The following is a 25,199-nucleotide window of genomic DNA, read 5'->3' on the forward strand; positions in this document are numbered from 1 at the left end:
AGAAGGTTAAACGGTATAGTACTTAAAACCCCTCTTGATCAGCTTAGCTTTGCTATTAAAAAAGCGCAAAATATACCAAAATCAGTTTTAAAAGGATATTTAAGTTGGCCAAGTTGTAGTGGCAAAGTGCCCTGTTTTTATAAAAAACAAGTAAAAGGGAAAATAAGTAATATATGTTATAGTTTCAACCTCACATTTAATTACTTACACTTATTTTAGTTACTAACGCTATGTACAATTTTTCGTCCATGGCTCTGTACGAGAAGATCTTGGTTTCCGACTTTTTTCAGAGACATAATTTAACTAAAAGATATTATTAAACTATACTAAAACTTCTTTTTAACAAATTGTTACTTATATTAACACGACACAAAACACAAACAAACTCTAAAAAACTACAAATAGGACTAATAATTGAAACCGAAAAAACAGGACAAGTAAACAGCCTGCATATATATATTTACCCTTTTCCAACTTCATGAGTAATCGGGCAACATCGGAAAAAATCTGCCAATAATAAAGTATCCATGTGAACGAGACCGCTTCTGTTCAACTTCTAATTTAAATCATGCAAAAACCGTGAACGTTGCCACTTCATTAAGCAAAACATGTTCTACACAATAAGAATACGGAAAACTTTTAAACCTGCCAATGTAGTAAAAATACAGCGAACAAAAGTGATGAGGATATTCTCAACCTCTTTTGCAGGGATGACATGCCTGTGTTTTTCTTATTTGATCTGTACTTTACCTGTTAAACGCAAAACGTAACTGTATAATCTACTACCTAAGTAATCCCTACACAATATTTCAAGACCTATGACCGATACCGTAATTGAGCCGAACTGGACGGAATTCCCCATTTTATTGCTATATATATTTCTGAAATAGACTACAGTTTATTTTAATATTTTACTTAGTGTTCAGTATAAAACCATATAAAACGTTTATCTTATTTACTTAAAAAACACCTTATAATCATTGAGTTTATACATACAAACATAGGATATACCTTTTGGTTTTTATTTCATCAATAACATGAAACTAAATATGATTTATTATTTTTTTCAAAAATGCTCGGATACTTGAATGTATCTTATGTTTTTCTGTATTAACGGGGTGGAAAATTCACACATAAGCTTGATGGAGACATTATTAAAACTGAGTTTTCATGCAAGTACGCAAAAAGCAGAAACATGTGCCATTTGGCTGTTATAGAAATTAATAATTACAATTTCTCTCCATTTTTGATTATAACCTGTCGTATTAATGCTGTTGACAAAATAACAATGCTTATAATGTTAAAGAAGCAGTCCAAAGATGTTCATTTCATGCAATTTGAACGATATAAAAAATGGCCGAAAACATTTTTGGGATGTAAGTATATTTACCGCTATCGCTCAGGCTCAAAATTATTCTCGACTAGTACATGTTACTTACATCCATTGTGTAAATAACTAATAATTATAGAATTTATGCTATTATTCACAGCTCAAAAAATATTTGTTGTGTTTTAATTGTTCTTTTATATGTCTTAAGAGTATAATAACAATCAAAATTGTCACAGTTATTTCATTAACATTATTTTAAAAACCGACAATGAACTGTGACTCTGCGGTATGTAGTTTCCTTGAAACGTGTATTTGATTACAATTCTGTATATTTATTCATATTGTATCCAGAGCATAAATTAATAATAATAATTTCGAATTAGTCAGTGAACATGCAATAGTTGTAGATATTAGGCAAATGAATGTCTGTACGCCGAGGTCTAGCAAAAATGTGCATTGCATCGGTGATTACTATACACGAGACCTTTGATAATTTAATAGTATTTCACTTTCAAATCTTCTTATTTACATAAATTTTAAAAGATAGTATATTCTCGTTACATTTATTTTGAGAAAGAATATCGGGTTAACGTTAGCGAAGAATAGAATAGCTTTATATTAGAGAGTATCCAGGATGCGCTTATCGTATTTATAAAGCGAGCGCCGTGAGGCATAATCGCTGCAGTGCTGTAGATTTCTCCGAAAGAAAAATGATCATAATTACATAATTTAATTAATACTGATATAAATTAATACATTTTTTATACTATTCCTTTTTCTAAAAAATACTTCGTAGTCGCCTTTTAATGCCTTAAAAACCAACTGCAAGCGAAATCCCGGCGAACGACTTCCAGTCAACTAGTTGAATAATCTATTTATGATTCGAAATATAAACGTGATCTGCGCGTTCTTTGCATGACTTACAAATACATACGTTATAGACCCGACGTGATTTAACTGGATAATTTTACTGCATAGTCCAGCACAACGATATGGTGGTTAGATACCGAATACCTAAATATTTTTTAGCGAATTATTCATGATATGAGCTAAATAATAATAATATTCTATAATAGAGTGTTTATGATTTTATTAAGTATGTAAGTTTGAATAATCACTCGAAAAAACCGGAAGGTGAGCCATTACCAAAAGTGGGGGTAAAGTTACATAAGGAACATTGCTCGAAATATTTATGCTAAAAATAATTAAATCCATGGTTGTATATATAAAAAAATAATATATTGTTAGCTAAAAGTTCTTTTGATTATTGCAATTTCTTTTCCGATCAGGAAAGCAGTGCTCTGGTGAAATATAACTAGCAACAGTTATCCAATTCGAATGTTTTAAGCATTTTTAGAATTATTTTTTCAAGTGAATAATGAATTTATAAAACGTTTATAAGATTCGAGCAGTCGTGAAAATTATTTGATTTTTTTTGTATATAAAGTGAATTTGGATGGATTTTATTTTGTCTTGGTTGCACTTCACTCCAAGAGTTGACTTATGTCCGAGATAATCAGTTGAGTTTTTGATTCTACTGTAAAACTCTCATCCTTTCAATTTCAAAAGCCTACTAATGATTGCTTCTCCTTTGAATTGCACAAGAGGTTTATGTATATTTAACACTAAACTTTTCATATGGACAATTAAATTACCCTATATAATTAGACGTTTGTGTCATTCAAGTCAATTCAATTGATAACTATCGCTTCTTATCCTTTACTAGACAACTACTGCGTGTTACAATTACAAGACAAATAAAAATGCAAATTTTACCCAAAATAATTTACAATCTGCATTGGCGATTAGGAATTTGATGGTATTCCAAGAAAGTTGAAGGCTACTTAAATTGTAAAGATTTTCTACCTGTGTAGATTACAACATACCTTATTTGATTGTTGATTAAAATGGGTAATAAAGTCAAGATAAGAATTGAAATAAATTGGTATGTTTAAAAATTTTAGGAAGAAAACTAAACTAAACAAGCTATTTTAGAATTTTGCTGTGATTGATTTATGATGTTATATTGGGATTTACCTCTATCTAGATCCAAATTGTGATTGTTGTTTATTAGGAAGTGGATGCTCTACGGCTATTCCAAATTTTTATCTTAGCGATATCGATATATTTAACTTAATCAGTGATTCGTATTTTATATTTAATATTGTTCTTAAATGAAAGTAGTGCGTTTTCATCATAAAATATATCTGAATATTTTGCATAAAACTTTTTCAAGATTTTTCTCATTATTTACTTAATTCATCATTTAAAAATACTATTCAGAGAGAAGCTTCGTGTAAAATTCGTATGGGCGCTAGTCTTAGTATGGAGGGTAGTGGAGATGTATGACAATAAATAAAGATCCATAACTTCAACTTACAAAACTATATACACAAAAATATAACAACGAAAAAGTAGAAACCACGTCGCGCGAGCTAAGTCTCTGGAAACCGCACAGCTTCGCTGAGATGTAGGCATTCGAAATCTGATTCCTGTGTTGTGTTGAAACTGAAGAAGAATGAATTTCTCCTCGTTTCCAAACGCCTCATTTGAGTTCGTGTAAGTATAGAACAATGACCAGGTAGCAAGTATTGTTTTTCTCCAAAAAATGTATCAGGTATATAGTAGAGAATTAGTTCAATTGTATGTTATTAAGACATTAAGGAGGTTACTTGGATATTTCTGTGGCAGATATCGGTCAGTTAGGAGGGGTCGGATATGCCAGTGCACATAGCGTGGTCGAATTACTGAAAATTGATGTTTACAGTGTTATGATACTGAGTTCTATTAATACTTGCTAACTAGGTTGAAAACTTTACCATTGAATTATTGGAGCCTTTCATCATTTTCTGATCTCATCAACAAGATCGCGATTTATACAGAATTTATGATTTTAGTTTATAATTTCGGCATGATTTAGAACTAAATAAATATATGTTTTGGAAATGGCTGGTCATTTATATAAAAAGTATTCCAATTTCAATCGAATCAGGAACGCCATTTAAGCATTCTACTTTAATTTATATATTTTCAACCTTATTTGAATTTTGTGGTACAAAGCGATACTTCAAATAATTCTTACATATTTTGTGGACTCATACATAATTTGGCTAAATCAGATGCAACTCCAAATAAACACTCTTTCTAAAATATTCTTTCGATGACCATAGGAACCTCCGAAAAAAAAACAGAATGATCTGTTACAGTGCATGGTTGAGGTCTGTCATGAAAAAACAATTGAAGTAATTGATAATTTTCCTTCTTTTGCTAATTATGGCGCATGAAACGACAGACGTTATTGCAAAAGCTCGATTAGTGGTTATTTTCTGATATCTACGCGGTAATGAGCCTAGTGAACGTTTTTAGGATTAGACACATTTATTTAACTCAAAGTTCACCACAAACTGAATACATAGACTTATGATGGAGCAGCGGCGATAAGCAACTAACTTACATGCGTATAAGCAATAATTTAAAAAGTATTCTTTGGCATATTACATCACTTTTATATTAGAAAAACTTTGAAAGTGTTGCAGCAAATTTCCCTTATGCTTGTTCCTATTATTCCATACTTGTTGAAGAACGGTTATAATGTAGAAGTATAGAGGCCCTGAAGTTAACATTGGGGTTCTGATTTAGTACAAGAAGTAATGCTTCAAAAGCCTATCTAAAGATTTGAAAGATATGGGTAAACCTTTACCATTCCAAAAATCAAATTGGCTACCTTAATATTCCGAATTTCCCAGAATTCTTTGGGGGGAAAGCTCTATGCTATTACCAAACTATTTGTCCAATTCAGCGGCGCAAATCACTTGTTTCAAATGCTGAGCTATCTATGACAATATCCATTCTTGTTGTCAAAAAATTGAATTAAATTCAATGCATTTAATTTTTCTGTATCAACTATAAAGAACAAAATTAATAGGGGAGAGCAAATTATATTGAAGACCTGTAACATGCGTTTTCAATTAAAAAAATTTCAAGATCACGTAGTTTATTTTAATAGAAAATTAGTCAGTACTAAAAAATATGGATTGGGTATTATTTTATTCACGAGTTTATCCAATACGTAGTATACTACTAAATGAGTCTTAACTAAAAATTATAATTTTATTCGAACTTTCGATCCTGACCTAAAAAAAATTGCATCCGTACAACGTAATGATAGGAGATGACATCGTAGTACGCTGGTAGTAATGTCATATTTTTCTCCCCAGGTTGATAAAAAGAAGCTTAAATTATTAGATCTTTGTATGATGCTTATATAATTTAATTCTGTATTTGTTAATTATCAATCAACAATCATGAATAACCTTTCAAATGTTAACGTATGAGTCAAGCTAATTAGTTTTTGATTACATCGCGTTTTTCATGGTACCGTCAATGCAGATGGTTAACTGTGGCAGTTTCCCATGGTAGTTCAGGAGTAACAATTATTATAATAGAATCTCTTTACTGAAACTTTAGTTAGGAATTTAATTCAGTCAAATTGAAGAAATAAATATTTTTGATAAAGTATTTTTGATATTTGGTGGCAGTCAGTTAATGTAGAATTGTCACTTATCCAACGTGTTCATTTTTCAACGATTAAAGAGATATCGCACCGTTGTAATTAGTAATTGGAGCTATTAGAAGTATAGATTTTCTCCAAAAATCAAGAAACACAATCAAGAGGATTACTAATAGTAAAAGTCATGTAAATATAATGAGTAGTTATTAAAAGTTATTTAATTTTGTTTATGCAATAGACAGCGTATACAGGTCCAATTATAAATTTATGTCAATATTCACGTTAATTGACAATACAAAAAATTTGAAAATTGATTTTTCAGCAGACATTTAAGTTTACTCAATTTCAAATAATAATGCACGAACTCAGGCGAGGCGTTTGGAATCGAGGAGAAATTCATTCTTCTTCAGTCTCAACAAGTTATCGAACTTTATTTATTATCCTACATCTCCACTACCCTACACGCTAAGACTAGCGCCCATACGAATTTTACACGAAGCTTCTCTCTGAATAGTATTGTAATAATGATGAATTGCGTAAATAATGAGAAAAATCTTGAAAACTAGGGTTTTATGCAAAATATTCAGATCTATTTTATGATAAAAATGCACTACTTTCATTTAATTAATATTCTTATGATAACATAAAATTTCGAAGAGCCGTAAAGCATCCACTTCCTAATAAACAACAATCACAATTTGGATCTAGCTAGATAAATCCCAATAAAACATCATAAATCAATCTCAGCGAAATTATAAAATAGCATGTTTAGTTTTATTTTCTTCCTAAAATTTTTAAACATACCAATTTATTTCAATTCTTATCTTGACTTTATTACCCATTTTAATCAACAATCAAATAAGGTATGTTGTAATCTACACAGGTAGAAAATCTTTACAATTTAAGTAGCCTTCAACTTTCTTGGAATACCATCAAAGCTGGAAGGATGAGAGTTTTACAGTAGAATCAAAAACTCAACTGGATATCTCGCACATAAGTCGTCTCTTGGAGTGAAGTGCAACCTAGACAAAATAAAATCCATTCAAATTTACCACAAAAAAAATATCAAATAATTTTTGCGACTTCTCGGATCTTATAAACGTTTTATAAATTCATTGTTCACTTGTGGCAAGACGATATTAACTTTATTTTGAGAATTTATTTCACTGAAATATAATATTTACTTAAAAAATTGAGCGAAACATTATTGATCATATAAAAAAGAGCAGTGAATTGAGACAATAATATTGATATTTATGACATTGATATAAAGAAAATATTTTAAAATAACAATCACGAACAAAATGTAAAAAAAAATATTTTCGTCGTAATTAACCAACAAAAGAAAAAAATAATATCAATGTAACTAATTACTAATCAAGACACATTAAAAATATTTGAACCTGCTCAAAAAGTTTCTGGTATGTCTAATGATCAAATGGTTCATCCAATTTAAAAGAATATTGTAAACTTGACTTAATGTTCTAATGAATAGTTAATAACTATCAATTCTGTCTCGCTAGTTATGATGTTAATATATCTGTCTGGCATAAACTTCACATAAGATTATTGAGTAGTCCAAAGTATTATAAAAATGAGAAGTATTGAATCTTGTTTCAAATTAATTATTTGTTAAAAATTCTAGATACATATTATCATTCAGGTTTTCCGAGTGTAATAACCAATTGGTATTGCGAAACTATTTTAACATATGGATTTCCATTAGATTAGTGCATTAGTAGGTATTGTTAGAGTTCAACATTCCACGGGCGTTGATATTCTCCCAACAGGTGTAGCTGCTGCAGTTCAATTATCCTCCATATACTTCCAGAAAACTACTTGTTTGTTATTCCACCTTCTTTATAATTATTAATGTTGAATCTTCACACAAATAAGTCAAAACGTCAGTTTTTATCTTCCTTTCAAGAAATTATTAAAAAAACAGAAGAGACCTAAAATCAAGAATATTCAGAAGAATATTTCATTATATAATTTCTAAATTGATAATTTTGGTTGTGCGTTGTTTTTTTGGTTTTGTCTGTAAAGTGTTTTGCCAAGTGCTTTTTGAGTAGTCAAATTAAGATTGCCAGACTTCAGAGCACTGTTTCCATTCCATTGTCAGTCAAGGTATGTGAGCCTTGGCAAGTTTCCATATCCAGTTCCAATACATTTTTTAAACGGCTTGACACTTTGATGGGAATTTGTAAAACTATATTTCGACAAAGAATATCGACTTCATAATCTTGTGGTCTGAAAAATTAGTTTCCGTGGACTGCAAAAACAAGTTGTTGCAAAGGGAAGACATATATCTGAACGGTTCATCCAAAAAACTAAGCCATTAAGAAGACATTATAGCCAAAGCTGTACAGACTTGAGAAGAAATTGGCGTTAATGTAGCTTCCATGAAAAACGTATTAAAAAGGTAAAAAGAGCTCGCAAAAGGCATTGGAAAAACGTGTAAATGACTTTGTCCTACAGAGATAAGTTTGAGGATATTTGTTACCATTCCAGTGAGCTTCGTGTACCTGTAGACGTAGCTTGAGTTACCTTGAATTACCTCCGTTCACGAACAGGTTAAAAAAGCCTCACAAATTTGACATTTCTTTCAATAGAGTATGAAGTTGCTACAAAACTAAACTTCGATGACACAATTTCACAATTTGCATCAATCAAAGCTAGAAAAATAAGCTTTTGGTTAAGTGTTGTGCGTTAGTGTCAATACTTTACTAAAAGCAAACTGATTTTGAAATTTTAATTCTTGTCTACTGTTGTCCATTATTCATTATATTATCTATAATAAAATCACTTATGAAGCTTTTAATCATTTGGGTGTTGTTGACCTTATAACTTCCGATCGCTCGCTAAAGGGTCGGCTAAAGCTGCATCACGTATCACATTCGTAAGTAGACTTTTTTAATGCTAAATCGTCATTCGTAGTGGTCGAACATTGAGCGCTGAATCGGCTACTCTGCTGCCTAAAAATTTCTATTAGATATTTGAATAAAACTTGTGAAAAGTACGCAAAACTTATGCTTCTATACAAAAATTGATCTCTCTTGCTGGGGTAAAACCGCAGGGAGCAGTACAATGCACCAAAGGCGTCGTCATATACTTTGCTTTGCTATATGTTTGGTTTGAAATTCTTGATATTGATATGTGATCTTTCATCTCTCCTAACTCATAAGCTAGAAACTCAAATTATATATATACAAGATATAATTTTTTCTGAGATATCTAGCTTCCTTAAATTTCATCCCTTGAACATGTCTAAAATGCAATGCTTGTAAATATAATCTAATGGTATTAATGAACTAAAAATATGAAATACTTAAGGATAACAGTGAATGCCTGGTAACGTTTTCCAAAATGCTTGAGAATAGTTCTAATACAAACAAAAGATTAATCAAAAGAATAATAATGATAATCATATCAAAATCTTGAAAATAATAGAAAGAGTATGAAATCGGTTAGACATTCATAGAAACAAATAAATCGAAGATTATTGAAAGTCTTACCTTTTCAAGTAAAAATATCAACCAGCTATATTCCCATTGCTTCTCAATTGATTCAATTGGAGAGTGAAGAAAAAGGCTCTGACATCCACCAGTTTACTGATGCTTGGTTGACAACCAAAATAAACTGTAAAAAAATAGATGTATATAATATAATTTTCAATATTCCATGTGATGAAATTGACATTTTACTTCTATAGCTTTAATTTACACACAACACTTAGGTGGAAGAGGGAACTTTTTATAGATTTGCATCAGACTACAGCAAAACTCCAACTTACCCGTAAAACGTTTTCGTTCAAGTATTTTAGAACATTATAGATGCATACAGGAAGATAATAAAAAATTGACACCGGATTAAATAATGAAACACGCAACCCTTAGTTATAACAATTCGGCTCATACTGTATCAAAGATCACACCTTTCGAAATTATTAATGGACACATAAATAATTCAGATTCGTTTGACCCAAATGACCATGAAAAGGTTATAGAAAAATTAAACACAAAAAGCTCCAAATCTTTAGACTATTCAAAACAAAGAATTGCCTACGAAAAAAACAAAATTAAAAATTAAGAAACTTCCGAAATAAAAACAAACTAAAATAATCAAAGACGAAGGTATTTTGCTTGAAACCAATAAAGACACGTATCACAAAAGTATTGTCCGGAAACCAAGTAACGTTCGGAAATTGTTACAGGATGTCGAAGAGCACACGAATCCTGATACTTTACTTGGTTCTTCGCGTGTTTTAAGCGACCTTTAGTGTAGAAGACATACAGGTTACGAAGTTTTTACGTTTTACAGACACATACATCAATAATCGAAAGCCTTTTAACAATAATATTTATTATTTTAATAGCATATGTCTTGTTCAAACTTAAATAAATATTTTGGTATTCCGAAAACCTACAAAAGAAACAAGTTGTGAAAACCTGAAAATGGCCAAAAATCGAAAAGTCAATCCATATTTTTCGAGAATGAAGGAGGGAGTAGTTACATATGCGGCTTACCTATAAATATCGAAGCCCGGCACAAATATTATACATTCTTAGAAATTCTCATTTAGCGACAAATGCAGATGCATTTTATTATCCACTTGTACATTCATTCTCTGTTTAGATCTTTGACGATAAACTTTATAATTTTTTTTCTCTCCAATAAACGAATTTTTCTTTAAGACAGTGCTTCTTAACCTTTTTAAGCCGCGACCCAAATTTGAGAAATATGTTCATGACGCGACCCAAAAAAGTCAAAATTTTTTCATTGTTTTATTTTAGATCGTATTTTTAAAAAATCTTCAATCCTACGGTGATGATTTTTTTTAACTTACAAATTTTTTATTTATTTTTTTAATAATAAAGATAAACAAAAGTACTTTTTGATCCAAGGAAAATTTAATTAATAATCAAGTGTTTTTAATAATGTTTATTGACCAAATGAAAATATATTTATAACTTTTTGAAAATAATTGACATTTTAACTTATTCCTAAAAAAAAAAGAAATATCAATACATATGTAACCTAAGTCTTTTAAATTTTAAATGCAAGTCATACAGTTTTAATGAGAACCTTGTGCTTGAATACATTTTGAAAGATCTTCAAACCTCGTTTGAATGCTTGTCAAGGAGCACCTTATATCTATTTCAGGTTTTAACTTGTTCCGGTAATTGTTTTTGATTACACACAGAGCCGAAAAACCAGCCTCACACATATATGTTGTTGAAAAGGGCAATAATACTTTTAGGACTTCTTTAACAATTATTGGCTTTTCGGTTTTTAATTTTAACTAGAAAGCACATTAAGATCATTGTTTTTGTAGAAATTGTATCGAAGTGCTTGGTCACTTTGTATTTCTATTAATTGTTGTTGAAATTGATTAATATTAACAAATTCCTCATGCAAATCACTTACATCAGAATTAAATGGCATTCGAACCCAATTATATTTGAAAACATCGTCTGCAAGGAAATATCGATCAAAGTCTGCTATTAGTTTTTCCAAATGATTAATAATAATTTTCTGTATTTCAAAATCTGTGATATCAATATTATTGTCTTCAACAAGACAAATTAAGAGTCGGGAATGAAGCAAGTTTCTTTACTTCAACTTTATTTCTCCATAATTTGAGTTTATTTTTAAAACATGTAATTTTTCAGTTAATTCAATAATAGTATGATTACGTCCTTGCATAGACGTATTTAGATCAGTTATTTAAAATAAAATATCTGACAAATAAGCAACTTGAGTAATCCACTTGAACTCGGAGAATTTAGATGCTAATGGGTGTTTCTTTTCTCTCAAAAAAATTCGACTTCTGTCCGCAATGATAATACTCTTTGAACAATTTTGCCCCGGGACAGCCATCTAACTTCAGAATAATATAATAAATGTTCGTATTCTGCACCAAATTCGAAACACAGTTCGCGGAAAATTCTACAGTTAAAAGCTTTTGATTTGATAAAATTGACTACCGCAACAATTTCATCCAAAACGATACATAATTCGGGTGATAATTTTTTTGAAGCAAGATTTTGTCTATGTAACAAACAATGAATCGATATAATTTGTGGATTCATTTGTTATGCTCTCGTCGAAAATCCCTTTTGAGATGCTGTCATGGCAGCTGCACCGTCGGTGCAAATACTGAAACACTGATTCCAATTTAATCTTTAAAAAACGAATCGACCATAAGAAAAATATCTTCAACTCTAGTTGTTGTTGACATTGGTTTGAAAAATAAAATGTCCTCCTGTATATCTGTTAAACCTGGATACCGAACGTAAACCATGAGTTGAGCATCTTTACTTACATCTGTCGTTTCATCCAGTTGAATACTAAATAAACCAGCAATTTTTATAGCAGAAATAAGTTGATTTTTAATATCAAATGACATATCATTAATTCGTAAAGGAATTGTATCATTTGATAATGGTATCTTTTATAATTTCTTTGAACTTTCATCTCCGCCTATGATAGGTGCCATGTCAATGGCAGCAAGTTTTATAAGTTATTCAACAATATGCCAAGCCACATAAAAAGAAGCAAGTGTAGCTTGTTTGGCAGAATTTATAAAACCATTACTACTTGGTACATCCAAACGCTGTCTTTTTAAATGGGTTTCTTTTCTTTCGAAGAAAGTACGATCTTTTCCCTCAAAGGAAACATTTTTATGTTTTGCATCAAAATGTCTTTTAAGTTTGTTCGGTTTCATCGATTCATTACTTAATATTTCACTGCACAACACGCATTGCGGCTTGTTCATTCCTCGATCATAAATGCAAGTAAAACCTAATTCTAAAAATGCTTCCTTGTATTCACGTTTTGCCATTATTAGGGTGATTACAATTTTACAATACGCCCTGCAGCTTGATCACTCTACTATTATAATAATAATTAATGCTTGTATTCACATTTACGGAGTCTGCGCGCATGCAAAGCAATGGCGTGCGTATTACCAACACCTCCTAGAAGAGAAAGCTTCAGGACAGGAATTGGACGTCACTTCCGGAAGGCCATTCGCGAAGAGCGGTAAAACCGAAACATTGTATTAGGGAATAACTCTTCTAGGAGGTGTTGGTATTACTTATTATTTGGTTTATTACTAACTTTTTTGGTTCGACTCAGCGCGACCCAAGAAATATGCTTCGCGACTGAATTTTGGGTCGCGACCCGTATGTTAAGAACCGCTGCTTTAAGAAGACAAACGTAGAGAGTTGCGATAACTACTTGTCTCTTCATTCAATGCGTGATTCACACACAGCATTTACTAATGAAAAATCCTAAATTGTACGTAATTCCAATATTAACGGTATCCAAACAATTCTGAAAATGACAAAGTTTTTTCTCCATTATTATATCATATTGAAGTTCTCTTGCTGTCGAAGCTCTTGCAACAATATTTCTATTTTTGAATCTATATTTGAGGTTTTACTACAATAGATTCGAATTTGAAATAAAATATAGAGAGTTGTTTGCAGATGCAAGGTGACAATCTCAATTAAAATAAAAACAATAATATTGGCTTTTGATGTGCTTTTTCAACTCATCCTTTAAAACAAAATTTGAGCGTAAAACAATATTGACAGTTTTCGCAGTGACAAAATTATTATAAATGCTTCAAAATTTTAATTTCTCATGTAATTTGATTAGACTTATTAGACAAATAATCTAAGAAATTTGAGGATCTCCTATATTCACATGTTACCAAAATGAATTCATAAATCCTTAAAGAGAAGTTCATTCAACGCTAACAAAAATTCAAGTTAGACCGTAATTTATTGTGAAATAATACAATAATACCAAATAACACTTTTTTTGCTATTCAAAAGAGATTTTGGTGTAGTCACAAATATTTTTTCGACACTACTTGAAGTGTTGTCGAAAAAATCAAATAATAATGTTAGTAACCAAATTGGGGCAGACAAGCCCTTCATGGGGTCTGAACCCTTCTGTGGTATCAGCTACAGAGCAATGGAAAAAGCACTGGAGAAGAAGGTAGATAGGAGCAGAACCAATAATTGGAACAACCTGTAAGGGCTGAGAAAGGCAAAGACACTTCGGAAACTATAATCAGAGTAGATTCGTAGATTGTAGCAATCTAAGTAAGAACAATCTACGAATACTAAAAGGAGTTCTAACGGGGCTCTGTCGCCTTAGCAAACACCTGAAGATGCTAGGCCTAGCAGATAATGCGGCGTGTAGGTTTTGTTGCACACAGGACGAAACCTCTATTCAAATTCTCTCGAAGTATGAAACACTAAGGAACTCCAAAGCACTATACCTGGGAGCGTATGAAATAGACAAAGATCTCTGACAATTAAAACCATCCCACATTCTAGACTTTTTAAAAGTGTGAGTGGGATTAATGGATCGGCTGTAAGCACAGGGTTCTCCAGTATCGCAGCAAGAAAGGGGGACACAATAGATCCTTTGGGTCGCAATGTATAGGAGACCCAAACCCATCCATACATACATACATAGTAATCAAATTATTCATAATATAGATATAACAATTCAGCACTTTCAATTAAAAAGAAATGAAATCAAAACTATTTGATATGAGGTGTATTTACAGTTTTCAATTATAATATATAAAAAATATCATTCATTCAAAAGATCTGTTGAGCTAACATCACGTTCAATGTAATTCTAGATATTATGATGATCATATAAAATTGTAAAAAATGAAACTCGATATACGAGTAAATCCCAATCTGTTTGCTGAATTGCAAAATATGCATTCCTTTTATCAAACATATTTTTTTTTCTAAATCAAATGAAAAAATATTTTATATTTTCAAACCATCAGTAAACTAGTTTTTGATATGGAAATCAGTTAAATACAATATTTTTCGATAAATAATTATTATATGTCAATTCTACATGTATTATAAACAAAATATACAGGGTTTAAGCACACTGCGATCATCAGGAACTTGATAAGTTTACAATACAATCTTGAAGTGAAGCAAATACTCCACAAGTACAGTGTATATCCAAAAATCTCGCAGAAGTTAATGAGTGGCTGTCTAGATGAAATCGTAATTTATCATCATAATATTAATATACATATAAAAATATAATGCGCTTAAGAGCCCAGTTTGCATCTGCTACAGTAGTTACACATGAGCTTACAGTAAGTTGAACTTCCTCACGTTAGATTAAACAAACTATATCAGAGGAATACTTCGATAATCCAGCAAAGTCAAAGAACGATCGACGAAATATTCGAAGTCGAGTCATCAATATTTTTTATATAAATTAACCATTCCAAAATTGTACAACTCAATCTGAAATTAGTCTAATTCTTATTATATTAGTAATTGTGTATGCAAAAGGATAATAATCATAAGTTATGTAGAAGGTTTTTAGATGCTTTCCTTGGCTTCTACCAACTAAATAAAAAATAATAGTAAAATACAAACTATCGCCAACAAGAAAAGAGTAAAAGATAGATATCCAATCTAAAACAATAGATATCCTGAACAAATTATGGAAATGCCCATTTCTCTACCCTCGACCTTGCCAGCGAGTTACACCTGATCCAAATGGCAGAAGATATCACTAATTATATTGGACGTTACTGCCACATTATGGAAAGTTATGGACAATGGGATGTTTATCTTGTATGTATGCGTGGGCATCGGGTACGTATAAATAATGATAGACTCGAAGACTTAGCCTGAATAAATGCATGCTATAATCACTGTTACCAGCCTATCTAGAGTTTACGGAACTCCCTACAAATACAGCAACTTTGCAAGTGAGCTGTACTTTCTCTGTTTCATTACATATAGGTACGTCCAGAGCTCTGAATGAGATAGAAATTAAATATTAAAGAACTCAAACTCTAAATTAGTATAGTAACGATTAAAATTAAAAGAATTCGAGTTTGAAAGTGCATTTAAAAAAGAAAATCTAATACTAACGTTAATACTCTTTGTAGAATTGAAATCAATGACATCGATGAACACATCAAATTCGAAAACTATGGTATTGACCTATCCTGAAGATATCATCAATCTATATTCTATAAGATACTTGTTTGACTAGTAAATACGATAGAAATCTTCGAGATTTTTTACCTACGTAGCTGTTCGACATCATTTATCTCAATTCGTTCAAAGCAAATGGTTAAAAGCTTTTTACAATTTTTGATTAATTCTCTAAATATGGATAACCTATCTAAAAAACGACTTTATTTTTATCAATGTCCTGAATGTAAAAAATCATATACAGTAAAAGTTCCTTATTCGCGCTTCCTTCATTCGCGTGTTCATTATTCGCGGAGTAAAAAAATGTAACCCAATTCCTATATTCGCGGCTAAAAATTTCTTTATTCGTGGATTTAATAAGTACATACATAATTATAAAAGGATTCCAATAGGTATCCACCCCAATATCCTTTGTAAATACCGTCAAATGGACTAATAAAAGAGTAAAATAGATCTTATAAAAACTTTGCCTAAAGTATGTTGTTTAATGGTATTGCCGACGACTTTGACATAAGCCGCCTTCGCCGCAATCGGTGTTTTTTAGAATGTAAATAGACAGAATAAAAGCAACCTTATTATTCAATGATGAAGTACATATACATATAAAAGTCGCTTTGCGTGTTTTATTTTTTCGTCTTTCACATTCGTTATAAAAATTGTGATCGAGGACGAGATGGGTTCAAGCAGATAGATTCAAGTGACATTCAGGAATTATTGAATCGCAAGATGAAAATTTGACTGAAACCGACTTGGAGGAAATGTTAAATTCACAGCCTATTGTAGAAGAGGTTTCAACAAGCACTGAAAACGTGACATTTAATTTGAAAAATCTTAGTGAAGGTTTAAGAATGGCAAATGAGCTTTGCGATTTCTTTAGGAACATTGATCCGTCTATGGAACGAAGCCTTATTTTTAAGAGGCAAATTGCTAATGCGACTGCCTCGTATCAGTCTGAATTGAAGTTTAAAAACTGCGAAGCAAGAGAAAATTACAAAATTCTTCAAACCATTGCCTAAGCCTAAAGATAATTAATCAAAATGTTCAAAAACTTTTATGTATTTATTCATTTATATTGTCACCTAGGAACATATACCCCAGAATCCTATACAAATTACCATTCCGTATTCACGGTTTCTGTCTCGCGACATATTTTTGGAACATATACCCCGCGAATAAAGAGCTTTTACTGTAATATCACAAATAATACTAACTGTCAGCAGTACCGAATGCAACGATGGACATATGCAAGAGATCGAATAATCCATTACACCATTGTATACAGACGAAGTCCAGCGAGAATCCGAAAGATCGTTCAACAAGTGTCCAAGAAAATTCCAGCAATACCTAAGATTTTCCAAAATAAGCAAATGTTCAATATTATATAAAATATTGAAAAATTGATAGAGAAAATGATTTTTTCTAAGAATGAGTGCATTTTTGGTTAGGTTAGGTATAAAATCCCCATTTAAATTGTTTCACTATGACTATAATCACATCGATGAGAAAGTATTAACTCTTAGTTACTCTGTTGCTATTTCTTTTATAATTTTTCTCATTTTATTTACGGTAATAAACATTCCAAGCTAAATACAGAGATTGAAGATAACGTCTTTATACCTACAAATGTGCGCTCAATGCACTCTCCCATATAATCTGTGCGCTCGAATCACTGCACACAAAACCAAGGAGAATCTAAGATGTGAAGAAAGAAGCAAATAAAGTTGCTTATCCATGATTTACCAAACAATTGTTTAAGGAACTAATGATTCTTCATTATTGCATATATTTAGTTTTAGCTGCAATTATTTATTGTTTATAATTAATTTTCTCAACTGAACTAAACTGCGCTACAGAAACTTCTTATATATATTCCAAAAGAAAGATAAAACTTCTAGAAATTAAAGACACAAAACAAATAAATAAATAGACCTTTTCAGAAATTATTCAGAAGAAATAATATGAATATACCGCCGCCCCTAATAAATCCGTCTTTTTTTAAATTCTAAATCTTTCAAATGTCGCGGGCGCCTTACAAAGCCCGAATTGCCATAGTCCACATCCGGTAGTAAAAGCAGTCCTATCCTTACCTTCCCATAGTCCAGATCCGGCAGTAAAAGAAGTCTACTCCTTATCTTATGGGGCCATCTCTGCCTGCTTGCTGCTTACTGAAGTGTTCAGTGTATGGTCAATTCGGGGTAGAGGATAGCTGTCTTTCTTGTGACGTTGCTTAGCTGGCGATAGTCCACGTAGAATCTCGTTGTTCCATCTTTTTTCTCCACGAGCATTACTCGAGACACAAATGGACCAGTAGATGGGTCTATCACTTTCCCCTCTTCCATCTCTGGAATTATTCTTTAACCTTCCTATCTCTTTGCTTTTGGAAGTCTGCGAACTGATTGACTTCTCATCATCAGTATCCATTTTATGTTTGACGTCTGATGATCTACCAGTCTTTTCTCCTTTTGATACAACTAGGTCTCGATACTGCAAAAGAAATTTCCTCATCCTTATTTTCTTAGCTCGGTTTAAGGATTGACCAGCTACTGATATCATGTTCGAATCGGCCATGGGAATTGTCGGTTGTCGTCGTTTGGTGGACTATAGACGTTACTGGTACGTATGATCTAGCTCTGGTTTCCTTTTTAATGGCTATCGGGTAATAGTTTACATTTATCGTACTGGGATCTCCTTCGCCAACGTAACTGATGCATGACCCCCAGTAGCCGCGCTACAGTAATGGATTCATTTCGTGCAGGTAGAACAGAATCTTCCTGTACTTCCTGCTAACACCTTGTCTGAAATGGATAAGGGGATGATGGAATACTTCTTTAGAACTCACTTTAATGTTTCTATTTCAATTGGAAACCATAAAGATTCATTATGTCCCAAAATCACTAGATCAGAGATACGAGTATGTATTGATATGCCTAGACCAGTTCCGTGCATAAACAAAATATTGCGTTACCATTGCATCGAACAATAACTTAATAGAAGTGTCAGTGTAAAGTTTGACGTCAAAAAAGTGAACTAGAGTGACGCAATAAATTCAAAGAAAAAAGATGTCCACCGAAAAATTGGACTTCAAGCTTCAAAAGAGGTAAAGGGTAGAGGGAAAGCCAGTTTCTGTGTCAGTCCCCGAATATATCAATGCAGCTCACGACATGATTTTATCAGACCGTTGAATTGATCTAAAACGGATATCTGAAGCACTGAATATTTCATACGAACGCGTTCATCATATAGTTCACCTCAATTTGCTGCAAAATGGATCCCCAAATGTTTGAATGTTGACCAAAAGTGTGCAAGAGTAGAAGCATTACGTTCGATCTGTACTCGATTTGAAAACGATGTAGACTTCTTAAACTGAATTGTTACTATGGATGAGACTTAGGTAGATTTCTACGATTCAGAAACAAAGCAACAATCGATGGAATGGCGATACTCTGGTTCTCCAAGACCTAGGAAGTTTCGTGTCCAAAAATCTGCTGGAAAAGTTCTTCAGTTTTTTGGGATTGCCATGGAGTAATCATGATTGATTTTTTGGATAATGGTAGAACAATAACTGGAGATTACTATTCGACATTACTCACCTCTCTGCGGGAAAAAAATTAAGAGAAAAGACTCGGAAAGCTATCCGTTTAGCGGAAAGCTATGGTTTATTTTTAATTTTTGAAATTCTTAAAATGATCAATGTAATAGTAAAAATTTTTAAAGTTTGACATTTATTTTTTTTGTGTCTATTGTATAAAAGGTGAACCAAGTCTTTTAATCTAACTCTATCAAAGGCTTTTGTCAGCAAATGAATGCCCGTGGATTATATTCAAGAGATTTTTCTGTCATTTGTCTTGTTACAAATACTGCGTCTGTACATGATCACCTTGTTTTTCGTCCTCAAAAGATATTCTTTGATTTATTCTTTGATTTATTAGTTGGATTAAAATAATGGTTGTCATTTTTAGAGTAGTGTTTAAAAGATTGATACCTCTATAGTTTTCCGGTTCTTTTCTGTCACCTTTTTTAAACAGTGGAATTAGTATACTTGTTTTCCATTCTCCGGGTACTTTTTGTATTTTAATATTTTGTTAATGAACAGTGCCAACTGCTCAGTCATTGCTTTCTCACAATTTTTTAAAAACTCATTTGCTATTCCATCACTGCTGTAGCCTTTCGGTTTTTTAGTTTTCTCTGAGCTTCTTCTACTTCCTTTGTACTTATTTTGGTTTCTTCATCAGTTGTGATGTCTGGTGTTTCCGGTTCTTCTGTTGTGAGTTGGTTTTGTGAGTACATTTTTTTTAGGTAGTCTATTCAGGTTTTTATTCCTATATGTTTTATTTCTACTTTTTCTTTCATTTCTTGCCTCTGTCCTTTTATAAATCTCCACATTTCCTTTTGCAATCCGTAGAAGTCATGTTCTAGATCTTTCGAGAAGCGTTCCTCGGTTATTTTTAATCATTCTGATGAGCCTATGCATCCCCTTGCGAATCCTATCATAGTTCTCATATGAGGTGGTGTTTTGTTTGTCATATATTCCAGATACGCTTTTTTCTTTTCTTTACATTTTGCTTGTATTTCCCTACAGAACCATGGCGTTTTCGCTTTGAATTCTTTATTTTTGTCCTCTGTTTTGGACGGGTGTATTTCTCAATTAGTTAGTATATATTCGATCATGGATCTATTTCCTGTTGTGTTTTCAAAGGTGTATTTGTACTGGTCTTTATGTGGGAAAAATGTATTATTTATGTGTAATTCATTTGTATTGCATAGATCTATTAAAAGGTCCCCATTTTCGTTCCTGACATCTTCGTTGAATCGTTGTTTTATTCATGGGATGATGTCATTCCCAATTCGAGCATTGAAATCACCCAAAACAATCATGCACCCATTTGATGGCATATCATTTATAGGTCTTTGTAGGTCTTTGAAAAATCTCTCTCTGATGTTTTCTTTTCTATTATTTTCCAGCGCATTTATTCCATATTGAATCTGGGTAGTTAATCTTTTCTGAACTAATATGGCGACCCTTCATTGGCTCTTGTTTCCTTTGGTACGCCACTATATATCATTATGTAGTTATAGTTTGACACTTGCCTTTTTTCCTCGTTTCTTGAGGAGCGCATTTGCCTATCTTTGCATCTGTGTGTTTCTTAGTAAGTTCCTGTTCTCTTGTATTTAAGGATTTAATATTCCAAGTGGCTATTCTTAATATATTTTTTGTTTTCCATTGGTGCGTTGTCCGGTTCCTTGCATTGGTCATCATTGTTAAATCCGTCCGGTTTATCCAAGGCACAACCTTGGTTCTAAGAGCGGTAATGTATTTAAAGTCCTCAAGTAGGCTGCTAACCTGATCTGACGAAGATCAGACCTCCTCCTCCTTTTTCAGGGCCTGGGACCGGCAACAGAGTCATTGAGATATTCAATCCACCCAACAACACTGCAGGCAGAGTCAAAATTCAGATACTATAATTAGCATATTATTCAATTCAATTCTGTTCTTTCAAGAGTATACTCTTCTTTGGTACTCCCCTTGAAGGTATGACATTGTGTATAGTATTCCACTTCTGCATTTTGGACTTTAATTTAATGGTGTAGGAAGTTTGTCTGCTTGTTTGCTGAAGTTGTTGCCAATCTTTGTATGTTATGATTTTATCAACTTCTTTACAGTCGACGTTATCAGCCATTGGAAGTTACCATGCAGCATAGGTTAGCAGACCAGTATTTGCCGGATCAGTGGAGTCAAGTACTCAAATCAAAAACTAGTGAATGTTAGTTGTGGTTGATATCTATAGTATTTCTATCGACCTTGTATTGATAAATAGTCTATGATCACACAAAGATACATTGTACAAATTTTTCAATATTTGTGATAATGCTTGATAATGTGTAAAACACACAAACCATTGATATTGAATACTATGATGATATTTGTAAAGTTGTACCGTAGAAATCTACATATCCCTACTAGAATTTCATTAAGAAATCTCCTACTTCCAGTGAGTCATTTTTGAGCACGATCAGTGTATGAAATGATTAAATTGAATAATTAAAATATGGCAACTAATTTTGATCCTAAATGTTTAACTCATTGATGAGGAAAAATTTAAGTTTGATATAACTTATAATCAAAAAGTTCATATAAATACTCGAATATTTTTCATGTTGATATGGTTGGAATTATTCATAATATTCAGAGATTTCTTATGTTTGTTCAGTAAAATATAATTCATAATATCAAATATATAATAAAAAATTGAATTCAGATATTTGTCCAATAAAAACTATTGTGAACTCTCAAAACAAAGAGCTCAAAAAATTATTCTAATAAACTTCAAATACAATACAATGTAAGCAGTAACATGGTAAATAATATTATACACAAATTGTAAAAGTCCGTTTTTCACTGACTTTTACTTGTATTTCATTTAATATCCAATTATATTATAATCATTACCTCAACTTTAAAGATTTGCGTTCACCATTCAATCACAAAAACATTGTAACAAAAGTCTTCCAAAATTTGTACTGATCTACAATATTTAAAACAAAAGAAAAAAATTACCTCAATATCTTGTTATAGCAGCTAAAAAAAGATGTATGAGGTGAGATATTTCTTTCCCTTTAAATAACTCTTATATGTTTTAAACTACTCCACTACGGGTGAAACATCTCATTTCTAAAACTCATGCTTTTAGATGGATTATGTCGTATCTTCGTGTTTCTTTCTCAAAAATGATATTAATCGAAAAAGTGCATTTTAAAAAGTAAAGTTCTTTCAGTTTAAAAATACACCTAACTCCCCGTACCTACTTGTTAGTATACATAATTACAAGAAGTGGATGTCCTTGAAAGAGCTTGGAACCTCTTTTATTGCTACAGATACCTAGAGGGGAAAATTGCGCTACCTATACCTTCAAATTATATACATTCACTGTAAAAGATATTTTAATTCATGTAACTTTCCAAGTCTTATAATATACAGATTCTAGAAAAAATATGTAGTTGATTATGATCCATACAGTACAGTATGAATTAGAGTGCCGTTATCACATCAAGGATAAATATTTAAATAACTCATTATAGTCACTGGAGGGTTAACTGCAGGTATTAAATGATAATGATGAAAACAACTTCGTGAATACATTACTATTACCAAGTGATACATACTCGTATATATCACAACAATTCTTTCTAACAATTTTACGTTGACCTTCTGCTTCTGAAGACATATCTTGTTTTTCGATTCGCGCGCCAGATTGAGTCAATCTGATCGATGATATCGTATTAGTGAAAAGTGTGTTGGAACTCCAGAATGCGATTAATTGAGCAAAATAGTTCACAAACTAGTAGTATTAGTTCATGATAAACATCTGAAATTGATTGAAAAGAACAATTTTATTTTGGAAAATGTCACGTGACGATGACGAATCGATATAAACCGTTTGACAATTACTTATCGAGAATTAAACAAAACCTTTTTTAAGACTAGGTAATAAATGTGGTGATCTCTATCAGCCTAGGCATATGTATTTGATTTTCGCATAATGGATCAAGGTACGTCGGTCTCAAGATCCTCATTCTTCTTTGGAACCATGATACTTGATCAATAGAATTGTTTCTTAGTGGTACCGGAAAGACAGACTCTTTTAATATGTTCTGGAACAATTAATAAAATCTACGTTAGCAAGGAATTGTCGTATACCACTCTCTGGAAATATAAGGATCAGGTTCTATATTTTTGGTTTTTGCAATATATTGATATAAATAACAAAATTGGTGAAAAAATAATTTCCATATCATGTCTAAAGTGTTTCCAGTTTCGCTACCACTGTTCATGTATTAAAAAAATCTCATCTCTTTAATGATACTCCTCTTGAAATTGAATGACAAGCCTTAATCAATTCATTCAATAAAACAGAAGAGCTTCGAAAGTTTTTCTCATAATATATAGCATTCGTCATTCCTGAATATTAATATAATTAGTATATACTCAAATAGTCCCCCTGTGTTTCTACTGAAAGTTTATCTGTTCTAACGTGGTTGACTATTGCCCTGATTAAGAATGGTGGTTTTAAGAACACAGTTTGATCACTGGCTGAATTCTGGCTCTATTTTGCATTTATGATTATACCTGGCGATTAATTGTGTGATGTGATCAATAGAAGAATCTCAGATAATTAATCCTACCCAAACGGGGAAAGTGTGTGGAAGTAGCAGTAATTAAGTGAATGTTACTGTGCTTAATGTAAACTACTTATTCTTTTCTCCAAATCTTTTTGTTATGTTTCTATATATTTCTGCTCAAGCCTTGAAATTATTATTTTATTTTCAAAACTATATGTTTCTTATCCTCCTCAACATATTATTCGATAACTTCTCTAAGTTCAATTATTTTTAATATTTCCCATTATGCAAACATCAGTATATATTTCCATGTACCCACTAAAAATAGTTTCAAAAATTATGAATGAATTAATAAATTACCGTTTATTTGGATGGGACTCTTTATTACAAAATTACTCCTTTGATAATAGTAGTGGAAGACATCATTTAAATAATTGTCTCAAGTATGGTATGACTCACTTTAAGACCGTAATTTGATAAAGATAAATTGCCGTTTTATCTTACAACGGCGCCTCTATTCCACTGTTTTATTTAGTGTTATACGTTAAAATTTGAAAGGTGACGACGTCCATTCAACCTAAGCGCAAACATTAAACATCAGTTATAGTCCGAGAGGTCTTGAAAACTCGATATTAGGCCAGATGATTTTTAAATGTAATTTCAGAATTATTTTTAGTAGTAATGATTTGGGGAGTTGTTGGGAAATTCTGAGATATGTTCGAAAGCAACAATTTGCTAATTTGGCACTCTCATATATTCCTCTGAACTCGACTACCTATTAACAGTTTGTTTTATTGTTCATGTGTGAGTAGAGTGAATAAAATAAAATAAAACAGAATCAGACAAAAAATGAACTATTCTGACAAAAAAAATGGATTTGTAGCATAACATGTGTTACTTAAGAATAAAATACACCGTTTAAACCTCAAGTACTCTACAGCTTATCCCTCAACACAAAAGTTATTATAAACTAATTGCATTGTCATAATAAGAACTTTGGAGAAGGTTATGAATTTACAGAACAATTTTGATGAAATTATAATTTTGGAATGGCTTCACAACGTAAGAAACCAATCTAGCGTGATGAAACGGAATCACACAGAAAATATTTATTAAATTTACATCTATATATTGGGCTGATACTAAAACTTAAAAAACTATAGTAAAATAAATTCCACTCTTAGGTACAGAAAGACATGCATTTACAGATAACAGCATAACACAAATAGCA

The 25,199-nt window shown here is 31.7% G+C and overlaps 1 protein-coding gene across 1 annotated transcript in view; it reads right to left on the reverse strand.

Moving 5' to 3' along the window:
- The window catches only part of LOC130891036 (protein I'm not dead yet), a 70,334-nt gene that overhangs the window by 41,776 nt on the left and 3,359 nt on the right, over nt 1-25,199 (reverse strand). The window contains exon 2 of the mRNA XM_057795525.1: nt 9,356-9,479. The gene's annotated coding sequence lies outside the window, so the exon portion shown is untranslated. The remainder of the gene's footprint in view (nt 1-9,355; nt 9,480-25,199) is intronic.

Source organism: Diorhabda carinulata, chromosome 3 (assembly GCF_026250575.1).
Source record: "Diorhabda carinulata isolate Delta chromosome 3, icDioCari1.1, whole genome shotgun sequence".
Classification (NCBI taxonomy): domain Eukaryota; kingdom Metazoa; phylum Arthropoda; class Insecta; order Coleoptera; family Chrysomelidae; genus Diorhabda; species Diorhabda carinulata.